Source organism: Manis javanica, chromosome 13 (genome assembly GCF_040802235.1).
Source record: "Manis javanica isolate MJ-LG chromosome 13, MJ_LKY, whole genome shotgun sequence".
NCBI lineage: Eukaryota > Metazoa > Chordata > Mammalia > Pholidota > Manidae > Manis > Manis javanica.
In genome coordinates, this window is record NC_133168.1 from 3,991,488 (window position 1) to 4,006,535 (window position 15,048).

Sequence of the window (15,048 nt, forward strand, 5' to 3'; positions counted from 1 at the left end):
GTTATAGCGAAGGGCAGGAGCATAGCCCGCCTGACCTTTTATCGTTTCTGGATGCCATGAATCCTCCTCGCTTTGAGGACAGCTCTTTAGCTATCGTGGTGCTGTTGCTGTTTGTTTGTGCTTGGCAGCATCTTTCTTTAAATATTTTATTGTGACAACAGTAATGTGACGGTTGCACTCAACTCAAATTAGCTCATCAATACCATCACCGTGCAGTCAATCAGGAGATCAGCAATTGCTAATATACACATAATTTGGGCTCCTTGAAAGAGACAGGCATCTGTTTTCTTTGGCAACAGTCTGTTTCCAGGCCCCTAGTTGATACCATGTGCGTGCCTAACTCCTGTTCACAATGGCTTTTATCCTTGGGGTTCGGTAGTGTAGTTAATTGATGCCTTTATCTTTTCATGAGAGATGCCAGCTCACATCAAAAAAACAAAAAAGCAGGAAGAAAAAAAAACACCCAAAAAACTAAAGCGCACTACAAAGGCTTGGCTTTATATCTGGTGGAACTAGAGAACCTCAAAGCCAGGCTCAGAATTAGAGAAAAATAAAGATTGCTTTCATCCACATTGCTGGAGAATTTGCCTGTATCCTCTCATTTTCCCTGCCATCATCGAGAGTTCAGTGAGTATTCCTTGCTGACTGTTAAAGTCTGACTTTTGCCTTTGAGAAATACAGGTGTCAATCACCCAGAACAGAGTGGGGGCCAGGTGCGTGTTTTCTGGATGAGAGCAGGCGACGCCAGACAGCGAGGCAGGAACCGCTCTGTCTGTGCAGGGCAAGGGCCTGCGAGCCAGCTGCCTTCTCCAGAAGGAACTGCACTGTGCGTGTCCACAGACTAAACGATCACGTTGGCCGGTAGGCTTGTCGTAGTGCTTTGCAAAGGGTGATACCTGCCCATTGGGGGAAGAATACCACCATGTCCCACCCGACAGAGAAAAACCAAACTCTTTAGTGGGGTAATAATTCTCCTGTGCTCAGTGGAATGCTGATATTTCACACACAAGGGAAATTGATGCACTAAAATTATGATTATTTATTCATCCCCTCAAAAAGCATTTATTTAGTAGGAAAGCAGAAAGCAGCATGCTGTTGACAAGCAGAACCCCAACAATTGAATGATCAGGGTCCTGGTTCTGTTCAGATGGGAAGATAAAATAAGTCTGTGAAATAGTTTTTTAAAAGTGAAAGGCAATAATTAAGTACTTAAATGGCCATTTGCTAAGATAAAATCTGCCTAAAGGAAAATAATGCTTTTCACTTTCAGGATGTGAGAGTAAGTAACACTTTTCAAAATGTGTCATCTTAATTATTTTCTTTATTATTCACTATAATTATTGATAAGTCTCATACCTAATCCAGGTATTTTTTTTATTGTGACTACAAAGACAAACATAAGACTCAGACTTTGGGTAGCCACTTTACTAGTAGCCTAAATTATCTGTTTTTTTCAAATCCAACTACTTACATGTATATTTTAATAGTTATATTTTCTTTTTCTGTTAATTATTACAAGTATACAAAAAGAATAGACTAATTAATCAGCATGGATATATGTACCCAGATTTGTCAAATCCTAACATTTTTCTCTATTTCTGTCAAATAATTTTTAAGGAAAAAAAAGGCATTCTACAATCAGTTGAAGCCCCTTTCATACCCACCTCTCCTTCCTTCTTCCCTCCTAGAGTTAACCCCTGTTCTGAATTTGCTGTTTCCCACGCATGTTGCTATACTTTTACATTGTATGATCCCATCCATACATACGGACTGCATGCTTTAACTTCAGTTCAAAAGTATCATACCGTATTTTGATTACGCAGTTTGTTTTTTCACTGAACATCATGTTGTGAGATTTATCCATATTAATATTTGTATCTGTAGCTCGCTTATCTTCATAGTTGCATATGAATATACCATAATTTCTCTCTCCCTTCTGGTCACAGAAACTCAAGTTGCTTCAAATTTTGTTATGACAAGCAGATCTCTCATGAATATTCTTTGCGCACAGTGCTAAAGTTTCTCTAGGGACAGAACTGCGGGATCATATAATATGTACATCTTTTACTTTCTTACCATTTTGTAATCATTCTCCAAGAGGCTGTACTGATGTACACACCCACCAGAAGTATATGAGAATTTCTGTTTGTCCACATCCTTGACAGCGCTTGCCACAGCAGGCCATATTTCAAAAAGGTATTGTCACTGGTTTTACACCCACAATGTCTGAAATAGTACTGAGAATAAATGCACAATTGCTGCCTTATTGAAGAGAGGCTATTGTGCATTACCACCAATGTTATAAAAGCATTTGCAATGCCTATGAGTCTTCCCACTGGGTGCGGGGTGGGGGGTGAGACTGTCTCTGCCTCTTCCTGAGATTTTTCAGGGTGTTCATCCCAGTCACGATCAAGTTTTAAACTAGAAAACGTTTCAGGAATCCTTCTATCCAGCAAATCCTTCTATCCAATCATTTAAACATAAAGAAGTCACACAGCTATGATAATCATCATAGCACCATGATGTATTTAGAACCTACTATGTGCCAGGTACCATTCCAGGTGCTTTGCAAATAGTCTTAATCCTCATGACAATAGTCAGAGAGCGTCACAGAGAGTTTATTCCCCAAAACTCAGTTATCATCACATGGCTACTGAGAGCAAGACATCATGCTATTTATATTTAACCTGTCCCAGACACAGTCCCAGACACAGTTCCCTCCTTTCAAAGGTGTACATTCTGGAAGGGAAGGTGACACCGCGGCATGGCTAGCATGTGAGGGAAGCTGACGCGTGGCTCAGACCAAGGCCAGCTACTGGGAAGGGATTTTTTTCCAGCCAGAATCATTTAGGAAAACATCCTGAAAAAACTGGTAAGGGAGGTGGGCTCTGCAGGACGGGTAGAAGTTGGGTGGGCCCCACCTCACTCCGGATGCGCGGCCAGGCATCCCCCACTGAATGACCCTGCCATCGAAGTGGGGCACGTCTAGGGGCTGGGAGGGGCGCACATCAGACTGGAGAGGGCTAAGGGGAATGTCAGCGTGTGCAAGAATCCAGAGAGCCAGTCCGCTAACAACTGGAGAAAATCCAGCAAAACTGCTTGTCAGGAACATGGCAACATGGCCCCTGTGCTCTGGCCCCTGCCGACTTCCTTTCTTCCCACCCCGCCTCCTTTTTGCTGATCTGTTGACCCTCTTCTGTTTCTGGAACATTCCAGGCTGAGGCCGCAGTAAGATCTTCCATCTGCAGTTCCCTCTGCTTGAACACAGTCCCTGGTTTTATGTACCGCCGGTTCCTTCGCGTCATTCACGTCTCACCTGAGATTCTTCCCTTGGGCATCTCATCTAAACCAGCTTCTGCCCTCGCCTTCCTTCATCTCAGCTGCCCATATAATCATCTTCATGGTCTTTCTCACCCTCCAAAATTATCTTGCTTCTTGTATTTAATCATTTGGCCCAGAAAGTAAGCATCACAAGGATAGGAGATTGCCTTTCTTGCCGTATGTTGTGTGGCTAGCCTCTGGCACATGGAAGGGCTTCAAGACACATTTATTAATCACTGAATGAAAGACCCACAATATGCTGGTTTCCTGAGAGGCAGGCAGGCTTTCAGAAACTACCAAGCCTCACAGGAGTGGCATTTAGGGGTAGGATTGTATCAAGGGCACACTGAGTGAGATGCTTGAAGTGGAAGGTTCCCAAGAGGGGCTTAGAGAACAAGAATGTGGCCAAGACTGAAGTGTAAGGTGAATGTTAGAGTCAAAGCAGAAACTAAAGAAGATGAACAGGCTAAATCACCACAGAGAGACTTGCTGCTACGGTCCTTGGGCTGGAGCTCCTTGAATCCCTTCTGCCTCAGGCCAAGCGGGGAGAGGCGGGGGGGGGGGGGGGGGGGGGGTCCCGCATCCTCACCCACCAGTAGAGGCCGGAGAACTCGGTGGCAAGTGAAGGCAGATGTACTGGCGAGGGGGAGAGGCACGGTGGCTATTTCACGCAGAAAGACCAAACAGGAAGAAGGCGGAGAGTCCATGTGTCTCCAGCTTGGAGCAGCGCACATCACCAGGCACAGAAAAGCTGTTGTTGAAGGAATTGACTCTCAGCTTTAATCTAGTGGCTGGGCTGAAGGCAGGGACCCTGAATGTGTGCAAATGAGCTGGCATGCATCCCCAAATCTGGTTTTAGGAATGTGGTTCATTGCAATAAGTATGCAAAGGGACGGATATGGCAAAGTGAATCACAGGGCTTGCTGACTCACTGTGTACTCGGGGCAGGGGTTGAGGCAGGGGACAGTACAGGGAAGAGGGAAATAAAACTCACCCTGAGCTTCGGAGTGTGAGTGACTGCATGACACCATGACAAAGACAGGGAAGGCCAAGTGGACAGTTCATTTAGCGAGGGGCTGGAAAGTTCCGTGGAGGTGTTTAAGGTGCATGAAGGACTGAAATTCAGAGGTGATATTTAGGGCATGGCTGAAATGAGACTGGAGCTCTGTGGAAGCCTCGAATAAAGATATATGTGCATGTAGGCTACAGTCATTTTCAGAAAGAGGCAGAGAGAGAATAAAACTGCATAGACTTGGGAATATCAGCTGTGTAGCAAGAATGCAGCAGAACCCATACCAGGATTCATCTAGAAGGCTGAACATGCTGGGCTTCTTCGGATCAAACACCAGTTCCCCCTAGGTCCTCAAAATCTAACACCCTTTAATCTTGGCAATTTACTTTTGTTAAGCAGCAATATCACTAAGTGCTTAATAGTATGGCAGTGGACAGAGATGCCCAGGTTCAAATCTTGACTTTACCACTCACTAGTCATGTGATTTTAAGCAGGTCCCTTAACCTCTGTTTCTTTATCTGTGAGAAAGGAATTATAACAGTTCCTAGAAGATCAACTGAACCAATGCCTGTAACGCGTGTGGCTTAGGACCTGGTACACAGTAAACACTCAATAAGGATCCCTCGAGTTTTGTACAGAAGACTCGAACTTGTGTTGCTATTTTCATTTCTGAACAGAGCTTGCTCAGCCTCGACATCTCTTAATCCCTGGGAAATGGTAGAATATTTTCAACAGAAAGGAAAAAAGTTCCCATCAATGTTCATCCCACTAAAGGAGGCCACCTCCTTAGACTGAGATGCAAAACAACACCCCGTAAGCACGCTGCCACTCTATCAGGCCCTGTGCCTCTCCGCAGCGTAACGAACTCAGGTGCACCGAATTCTCACCATTGAAAAAGCCCTGCATTGTTTTGGAGCTTCCTTTCATCCTGCTTTGAATCTGTCCCGGTTCCAATTTTAGACAATAAATCATAAGCTTTCAAAAAGGGGACTCCATTCAATACAGAAAAGGGAAGATGAATCCCAGTACTAGAGTCAGTTACCAGTCCCGGACTTGGGCAAAGTCCCAACTCTTCAGCTTGGTAAATTCACCCATGGGGTGTCTAATTTTTTGGCTTGTTTGTTGTTTGCTTTGTTATTTTATTTATTTGTTTGTTTTATTTTGATAGCATTAATCTACAATTGTTACTCTATTTTAAACAGGAAGGTTTGTGTAAAGTGAGGCCATCATTCTGTTTTGTTCGTAGTTGTTGAACCTTCGCAAGCAGTGAGACTGTGGGATTTATCTGAATGGCCATTCTCCATTACCTTTAAAAATGGACCCTCCCAATTGCAACTTTTACAAGGATAATCTACCAGCAAACATCAGTAGGCCAGACCTCCTGGCAGTCCCTAGTCAATCTGTAACCAAAAACTAAGAATGTAGCAGGAAACCCTAATAATGAAACTCACAGGGTTATATAGCTGATGAAGCAGAAAACAAAAAGGAGGTGATAAACTGCTAAGAAGTGCAACCTTGACGGTTGTCAAGTCTTTGAGGACTTTCTTAAGCCGTGGGCAGATACGCATCTATTTCTGAATTCACTTCAGCCATCCAAAACAGCTCTTGGCTCTGGGTTATTTTCCATCCTCTTCCAAGATAACACCTTTCTGTAATCAGCAGAGCTGTTCCAGCAAGCATTGTTTGCTCAGTAGTCTTTCCCAGAGCAGTAAGAGTTCAGGTTATCATATCTCAGCATCATGTGGTGCTAAGCCACACTCCGCAGAGAGATAGCAAGACGGCCCGAGGCGGCGGGCGTGGTGGGTGCGGACTTCGTCCCAGCCAAGGTCCCTTTCTCTCGGGGGTGGCTCAAGGTGTCAAGCTTAAGTGGTGGGGAGAGGTATCTGAGCTGGCTGGGGTGCGGCAAAGGAAAAAGTTCTGCCGCAGCTCAGAAAATGTGCCGGCCTTTCGGGTCTCACAGGCAGAAATTAGGTGATTTCCTCTGTTTTGCCCGTGGACCACAAAGTGGACTTGAGTGATCATGCCCTGCCCGTGTGTCCCAGCTTTGCCTCCTCTGAAACAGAGGTTTTTGCACTATCTGCCAAGTGTGAGTGGGGACATTGGTCAGGAGAGCTGAATCTCCACACTGCTCACGTCAGCACTGCTTTCCAGTTTTCTGCAGTGGGTCTCAGAGCCCTGTTACCTGCCCTCCCAGGGTGGCAGACACCCCCACACCGACCCCAACGTTGCATGTGGCCCCACACAGCCTCTGGCTGCAGAATGAAGGAGGAAAATGCAGATTGCACCAAGCCCTGTAGGACGAGCTTTGCGGCTCTGCCAGCTCTCTCTGTGTGGCCCTCACCCCCCCACCCGATGGCTGCACATATGCCTGGACACGCTGCTTGTCTCCTACTGCCCCAAACTACCCAGAAATGGGGGCTTCAGGCATTAACTCCCCTCTAAGCCTCCTCTGTGACTCTGAAAGGCAGCAGACCCATCTACAGCAGCTCCCTGCAAGCCGAGTAGAACTCAGCTCATGGCTCGGTGAAGACACCCGAACCCTCGTGGAGACTGAGCAGGTTCCAAACACAACAGAACTCTTAAAAAACCGCGACGTCATTGACGTACAACCGGAATCTACTCTCACCCACTCACCCACCACATACATGTCGGAAGTCCTGTAAGGGTGGCAATTATTGCAAGAGACTATTTGTTTCTAGGATTGGAAACTACTCTACTTTCACCTCTTATTCAATATACAATAGCTTTGTAGCTATTGACTTAAGAACATGATGTGGAGAAGACAGAAATCAGGGCCTACAAAATGAGCACCTTTGTAGCTTTTCAGCATTGAGGGCCCCCAGAGGGGCTGGCGCAGCTTTGGCATGACAGCAAAGGTCTGTGGAGAGGTGGGGTCCACTGGGGCTCACTCTCCTCCCGAGGAGCACCTGGCACAGGTCCGCTCAGGCTTCTGACAGTCCTAAGGCCCAGCCAGTGCACACACTTGCTGCGCGGGAATCCATCCCATCTTCACCTCCGTGCCTGGGACCCAAGGGCTGCTGTGGGCCCATCTGTGTTTCCTCTTTGCAGGAGTCTATGGTAGCGCTGGAGACAAGCCCAAAAGAACCACGGGTTGGCTTTGGAGCACTGCAAGCTGGGGTCGAAAGCATCCCTCCAGATTAGCCAGTAGCCTTTGACTCAAACTAAAATCCTTACTGGATTCATCTATGTCAGGAAAGCCCCTTCACATAAGCTGCCAGCATCTGGTCTTCTCTTGAAATGAAGACCTGGAATTAATAACATTACACATTGCGTGAAACATAGTAGAAAATCCTGGTATTTGCAGCACCTATGTACACAATACAAAATAGATCATATTCCGCCATCTAACTGACATCTTTGTTCATGTGATTTTAACAAATTTTAGGTGTTCTGTTAGCATTGTCTTAAGTCTGTTTTTTTCCTTCTCATCACATATGTTTGTGTGTCGAGGATTCCCTTAGAAAATACATTTCATAGTGGACCTTGTGTCATAACTTATTTGATGTCTTTCTCTAACCCCTGGTGAAGACACTATGATTTTGGAATTTGTCATCCCCTTCCACGTCGTGGGAGATAATCCAAAGCAGGATTTGAAGGACCCTTCCAGTCATCAAAACATTAAACCTGTTTCTTTTGTAACATTTATGCCTCCAGTACTGCCTCTGAAGCCAACAGGGGGAAAAAATTTATTCTTTTGATGTCCCTGCATGTGCTGGTGTTTATTTGAACTCTCTTTTTGAACATTACCCACCAGGTGAATCTTGATGTAGGTTCAGAATGTAATAAAAACATGGCCATTGGTTCAGCCTTACTCTGCAGCAGATCACGGAAGCGGGTCTATCCTGGCCTTCCAAAGGTGGGCGCTTGCCCTGGCATTTGAGCGAGTGAATGAAAGCTGGGGAAGGACATTTCAGAATAGCTAAATATGGCCTTGATTCGTGACTCAACTATTTTGTATATGGTTCAGGAAAGACTCTGTCTTGATCATTCATCAGTCCAAACAGCAGTATGGACAAACCGTGTCTCCGTGTGTGTATGTCTATGTAGGAACACCTAGGGACGTAAATTACCAAATGTGCCTGACTGGACCCATATTTTAAACGTACTCTATCCTCAATATGAAGTGATTTCAGGATCACTTGGAAGACCTCCGCTGATGTCATAAATTCCACACACACATTAGAGACTCATTCTTTTACTTTCAATTTCTTCTTCTGTTATGATACAGATAACCCTGGGAGCCCCAGGGTGGCACTAATATTTAGAGCCGTAGCCCAGTGCACGTAAAGGTATCTGCTTCTCTGCCGAGAGCTGGGCTTGACTTTCTAGCAAAACAGGAAGGACAGGTGACGCTGGCTGCTCCGGGGACCCCAAGTCGGGGAGAGAGGCGTCCAACAAAGGGGGATGGGGTTGTTCCCAGCCAGTTTTCATGATGATCCCCAGGATCAGAATGGCAGACATGCTTCGAAACAGATGACTTAACGAGTGAAATCAAAAGGAACCTTCAGCCTCAGGAACAAGAGAGAAAATGGGCCATAAACCAGTCACACCTCTTTTTTTAGTGAACCTGTCCCCTCTCCCTCAAATGGCTTTTGTGTGTCTCTGACTTATTTTTGTCTGTGGGCCCCCAACAAGATCTGGTTATCTGGTTGCCTTTTCTATATGCATGTTGGCCCCTGACCACAGCCTGCATTTCCCTTGTTGGGAGAAGGAGCTTATCCCGATTGCCAAATATTTATAAATAAACAAATGAACTTTGAGTAAATTTTCAAAACAAGCCTTTGTGACAATTATAGATGGTCAGGATGCTGAAAGTGAAACCAGGCAGGCAGAGAGGAGGACAGGGTGGCACAGGGGCCCCAGGCCAGCAAGGGGCCTGGCAGTTGGGCCACTGAGGAAACATTTGTGTCCCAGACTTGGATTTGAGATTTTGCCACCTGAATGACAAGTCTCATCAGCAGGGTTTACGTGAATGGAGGAGACCTGGAGCTCTGCTTTCAGGGCACAAGGGATTGGCAAGGTCATTTGACATACCCCACCCTGGCCTCTCAGAATCCTCTCCAAGCCTCGGTGAGAAACAGCACTGGAGATTTTAGACTTAATGATCGGGCGAACCATGCTGAGCCCAGGAAAAGCTGACCACCAGGGCTCATTGTTGTCAGGATGACCACTATTCTCCCCCAGCGTCTTTCACTGCCGCGCAGTGTTTTTGTGAGACAAAAGGGCCCAGCTGAGACTCCCACGAGGAAGAATACAGGGAAAGGGGAGAGATCACCTTGAGCAAGAATAGTTTGGACGGAGCCAGAAGTGGGAAAGGAAGTCTAATTTGGTCCCAGTCCGGGCAAAAAAGGTTTTTGAGAAATGTAAACAAATCAGGAAATCCTGGCACTTATTCCAGTTCCGATCTGGGGAAACGCACCGGTCCTTCCCCTAGGAATGAGCTGCTGTTTGTGAATGAAATGCAGATTAAATGATTCATTGAGTCCTGCCAGCCCCGCAGTTTCCAGCTTTCCTTTTGCCTATGGCGTAGCTTAAACCTTAAAATAATAATAATAAAAAAACATATGCATGTTATTAACTCTCCGTATTCAAATGGAAATTCAATGCTATCATCAATCTCCCTTTTCTAATGTAAATTCCTTTCTCTAGCATGAAGCTGCAGGAAAGCCATTGTATCTGAGCAATCTAAACTTGAAAGAGAATTTTTGTTAAACTAGTTATGATAGGGGAAGCATGTTTTTCACTGACTCGAAAGATTAAAGTTGCTTGTAAAAGGGGGTGGGAACTGAGGGAGAATTATTGGTTGCTCAGCTAATGATTAGATACAGAACTTCAAGGACAAATTAAGAGGCACCAGAAGAAAGAGTCGTGCAGATAAGTGAAAACAGTTCCAGGGATCTTAAATAAAAGATAGTTCGCTTATCTTAGGCTGCAATCTCCGCTCCCATAGTCACCTCCATCTAAGCGACTCCCTCCACCGCATTATTACCCCCGAGTGGATTCCAGGCTCCCCCACACCGCACGTGCGCAGGTCAGAGCATCTATCATTTCCCCCCTCGCCGAGCCACCCGCTCTCTCCCTGGCTGTGTTATGTCTCGGTGCCTCTTCTAATGAGGCTTTGGCAGAGAAGAATGTGGGCAAGAGATGAAGAGGTGTCGTCCCCCTTTTTTTTTTTCTGTTTGGAAATATACTATGAACCCTTTGGTTTATTTCAAAGAATTTTCACCATCTACTACATATTCCTCACCTCAAGTCAATGCCACTCGTTTCTTTTGCTTTGTCCCTCTTCTGCCACCCTCCCACCCCTCTTTCCCTCGCATACCCACAAACCCACCCCAGATCCTTCATTTCAGAAATTACTCTTTCCAGGATAGCCTTGGTCTGAGCACTTGGCAGTGAAAACCTGTTCATGCTTCACAGAGCTGCAGGGGACAGATTCACAGGGCTTCCTGACGCGGTGACATCAGCAGAAGCTCATAGACGAGAGCCCTGTTTCGCCTGGATGTCCATGAGGACATGGGCCTGGGATGTGCCCCTCACTGTGTGTTTGCATGGCAGCCTCTAGAGTGGATCGGGGTCAGGACTTCAATTCCCAAGGCGAAACCTTTCTCAGTTGACTGGTAGGGAATACAGAGGAAATAGATCCCTCCATGTAAATGCAAGGTGTTGACTGTCCTGGAAAGGAGGTTTGTGACAAATAGTAACATTGAAATTGGAAATAAAAACATAAAAAGCAGAACAGAACTTGACTCATACAGGTTTCCTAGTTAGGGCTTGATTACACATGCACATACCAGCTGTCAATTTATTACTAATACTTAGAACTGAAATAATGTAACTTAGAACCAGCTTAATAAAAATACCAGCAGCACAAACTGTCTGGCAGCCAGTGCTTATAGCATAGCCACCTCCCCACAGGGACCAATTTCTCCCTGATCCCTTATTTAATGTTCAACATTCAAGAGAGAAGATTTAACGTTCTTTCTGGATTGTTTGGAGATTTATGGCACCTATAGAAACATTCATAAAATCTGAGGCCGGGCAAAGGCTTTCGGCAGCCGTCTCACTGTTATCAGGACCATAAAAATCATCACCCTCCTGTCCATGGCCGGTCTTGTCTTTCCAGATAATATAATCCAGAGAAAAATAAAGTTGCTGCCAAGTGCCTGCTTTTAGTAGACTGCTGTCGAGGGAGTGTGTGATGAGTGGACGGTGGTGTCAGACCGGGAAAGGGCGCGGGACAGCAGATCAAACTGTATGTGTTTGAGGGCTTAAGAGGAACTTTGTGAAACTGTTTCTGGGACAACTCATTTGATCTGTCAGAAGGATATTGTTGTGCACACTTGATTCGCTTCAGCCTGGTTCTCTGGCCTAGCTGGCTGGGGAGCACCGGTCTCCTGAGTACAGACAGGAGGGAAGCAGGTGCTTCAGCTTTCAGCATCTGGTTCAGATGACCACCAGGCCGAGAACACCTGCAGCCTGCATTTCAGCCAAGTCTGGCCTCCCATTGTATGCATCGGACTTTCTGCCTTGAGCAAGAAAAAGGCATTGTTTATCAGATTTGCCAAAGGATCTCCGGGGAGGTGGGGAGAGACAGGATAAACAAACCTAGAACAAAACGCAAGTGTCAGCAGAGCACGGGGAGACCTTGATTACATGTGACTCCCCAGGGTAATCTTTCAACCTGACACCAAGTGAGTGAAGCCAAGAGAGGGAGCCGAACGCTAGCAGGACCAAGACAGTTTCCCCCCTGGTTTCTGAGCGAACTGACCCTGGCTAGTCTCGTCCAGACCCTGTTCCTTAGGCAGAGGCAGTAATCAAACCACACTCATCAAAGTCTAATTTGTGCCCGAGTTGGGGCCATGAGGTTTCAGAGATGAGCAGCTGCTACCCCGTAAGGGAAAAACTTACAGAGAAGAAGACCTTGCTATTTAGGTACCGATGTTCCATGCGCTTTCTGATTTCACGTTTTGTAATAACTATGCATTGGGTGAACTGGATCCGTGCAAATCATACCAAGAGTAAGAAACTGGGTTTAGACGTCTCTAACTTCAGGTGAGCAAAAGAACACAGCTGATCCGACAATATAATGCCACCTCATGATTGGCATATTGGGACAAAACTAAAATGAGTGAGAGACTATTATTTCCAGAGACTCAGAAAGCAGTTTAGGGATACCATATAAAATGTTTTGTTAGTAGGTCACGCCTAAGGTGCCCCTTCCTTCTCTTTCCTTTGTATAGAGCGCCAACTAGCGGAAAACTGGAAAACTGCACTTAAAGAAAACCATTGAAATGGGGATGTGTGTGTGCAGAGTGGATGGCGGTGCCAGACCAGGAAAGCAGGTGGCACACCCGCTTCCCTCCTATCTGTACTCCGGAGACCGGTGCTCCCCAGCCGGCTAGGCCAGAGAACCAGGCTGAAGGGAATCAAGTGCACACAACAACATCCTTCTGACAGATAAAACGAGTTGTCCCAGAAACAGTTTCACAAAGTTCCCCTTAAGCCCTCAAGCACATACAGTTTGATCTATGGGCTCCCACAGGTTACGGGCCCATAGGATCTTAAAGATGCTGCCCTTTTTGGGGAGTGGAGATAAGGAGGAGGCGCTCAAAGGGGAGGGGTGTGTGAAACTGGCTCCTACTTAGCCTTTTACGGAGGAAAGGGCGAACTGGTGCTGGTGAAAACATGTACAACCTCTTACATGTGAAATGAGTCAGTGCGCTGTGTCTATAGCTACTTTGGGAAAGGAAAATATTTTTGAGTTCAGAACTTATTCTTCTTGAAGGCTTTCTTCAAAAGAAAGGGAGACTCTGACACAAAATTGCGTGAATTGGAGGAAAGAGCCCTGGTTTCACAAATTAAGTGAGCAGACAGCCCATGATGGTGTCAGACCCGGAACAGAACAGTCAAGACTGTGTGTCCTTGGGGTCGGGGAGGGAGATGGTAGAAGAGCAGGTGGATGCAGCAGAAGGGAAGGAAAGGCCTAGAACCTCACTAATTAAGAATGGAAAGATCTACACCTGGAAGAGCAATGGTACAGATTTTCCGAAAGGCATTGAATCTGTGGGGCTTGTTTTCAGTTTTGTTACCCCTCCATTTCAAGGAATCTTATTTTTGTGTGTGTGGGGGGGGGGGTCTTTAAAGGAGTTTTGGCCTTACCAAAAGGTACCAATAAAATGCAGGCAGCCTGGAGAGGTTATAAAAATGCAAGATGAACTCATCAATCAAGAGTGCAGTCTGTGTGCAGTGGGGGGTCCACGGACTTACAGAACTCCCTGAACAAGATATGCAGATGTGTGTGTGTGCATCTTTTTCTGAATTTTCTAGCTTTACCAATTCTCAAAGGGGTCCATAACCCAGAAGAAGAAGGATCATAACCACACAGGAATTTGCACATAGACAAAAACCGTCACATTTTAATGGATACCCCTCAGAGTTCAGAACATTTCACTGTATCATCTAGCAGATTGGATTCCTTCTTGTTTCTCGTGCGGTGGCTCCAGACAGAAAATTACTAGAAGTTTCCTTTTGCATTTGGCACTGGTAGATGGCAGAGGGGTGCCCTCCTCAAACCTCACCATAGCGTGCATGCCGGCCTTGAGCAGTTTCTGAGACAACTGATGTCCATTAGCCAGCTTTCTTCTGTAGGCACCAACCATGGTTTATGCTCAAAAATTCAAAAGCAGTAGCAATCATTTTCTCAATAGATTCAACTGTGGAAAATGGGGTGATGGGAGGGGAAATGTTTAACTTAGCACATTCCTTGTTATCAAAGCTAAGTTAAGAAAGTAGAATTTTTATACTACTTACTTAACGTTTGTGGTGGTCATTAAATAAACTCTCCAGTCCTTCATTTTCGTTTGAGAAGGGGTTTGTTTAAATACCACTTATTTGAACATCATTAAGACTCTAGAGTTCAAGGATAACTAGGGTGATAACACCATGGTGATGTTATCTAACTCTTTTATGGCATCAGCTTTCCCATAGATTTTATTTAACAAATGACTGAGTTGTGAAGAAAAGTTCTTCTATTAATCTGTCTGTCCTCGCCTTCACCTCGCAGCTAGACTAATCGGACCAGGGGGGGGTTCGGCAATAACTATAACTAGGGAATGCACATCATCTGTAAGTAATCCGCTGTCAGTTGGCATGTAGTCCCATGTCACTAAGATTTTCCTTCTGAGCTGGTAAGTTACACCCTCTGTTCTTTCCACCTCCGGCAGGCGTAACTGTGTTTTAAAATTCATGAAAAACAGAATGAGTAGCTAATTTAAGAAGTAATACAAAAACTTGCCTACGTTTCTTTTGGGCTTTCTGAGGCTTCTGAGACTATAAGACATGTATAATTACTAGAAGTTTTTGTGTTCTTATTGGAACAATTAGGCAGAGGTCTTTAGGAAAAAAGGTTTCAAAAAATTGAGGTGTGATGGGGCTCTTTTTTTTTTTTACTCCCTTACCCCCTTAACAAGATCATTTTAAAAGTTTATTTTAAATATTATAACCACAAACTGTTCAACCAGACGAAAATGAAAGTAGGCCACTTAGAGGTTTTTGTCTAAACTAAAGCAAAATGGCTTAAACTAATAATATTAACCACTGGGAGGTCACTGGCTACTAAAAGCAGTTACTTGGAAATTAAGAAGGAAGCATTTTAAATATTACATCTGAATCTGTAATGTTTCTCTTGCCAG

At 45.2% G+C, this 15,048-nt stretch overlaps 1 long non-coding RNA gene across 3 annotated transcripts in view; it reads left to right on the plus strand.

Annotated features, from left to right (window-relative positions):
• Nucleotides 1-15,048, plus strand: part of LOC118971301 (uncharacterized) — a 374,798-nt gene that overhangs the window by 334,129 nt on the left and 25,621 nt on the right. The gene's annotated exons all lie outside the window — the stretch shown is intronic.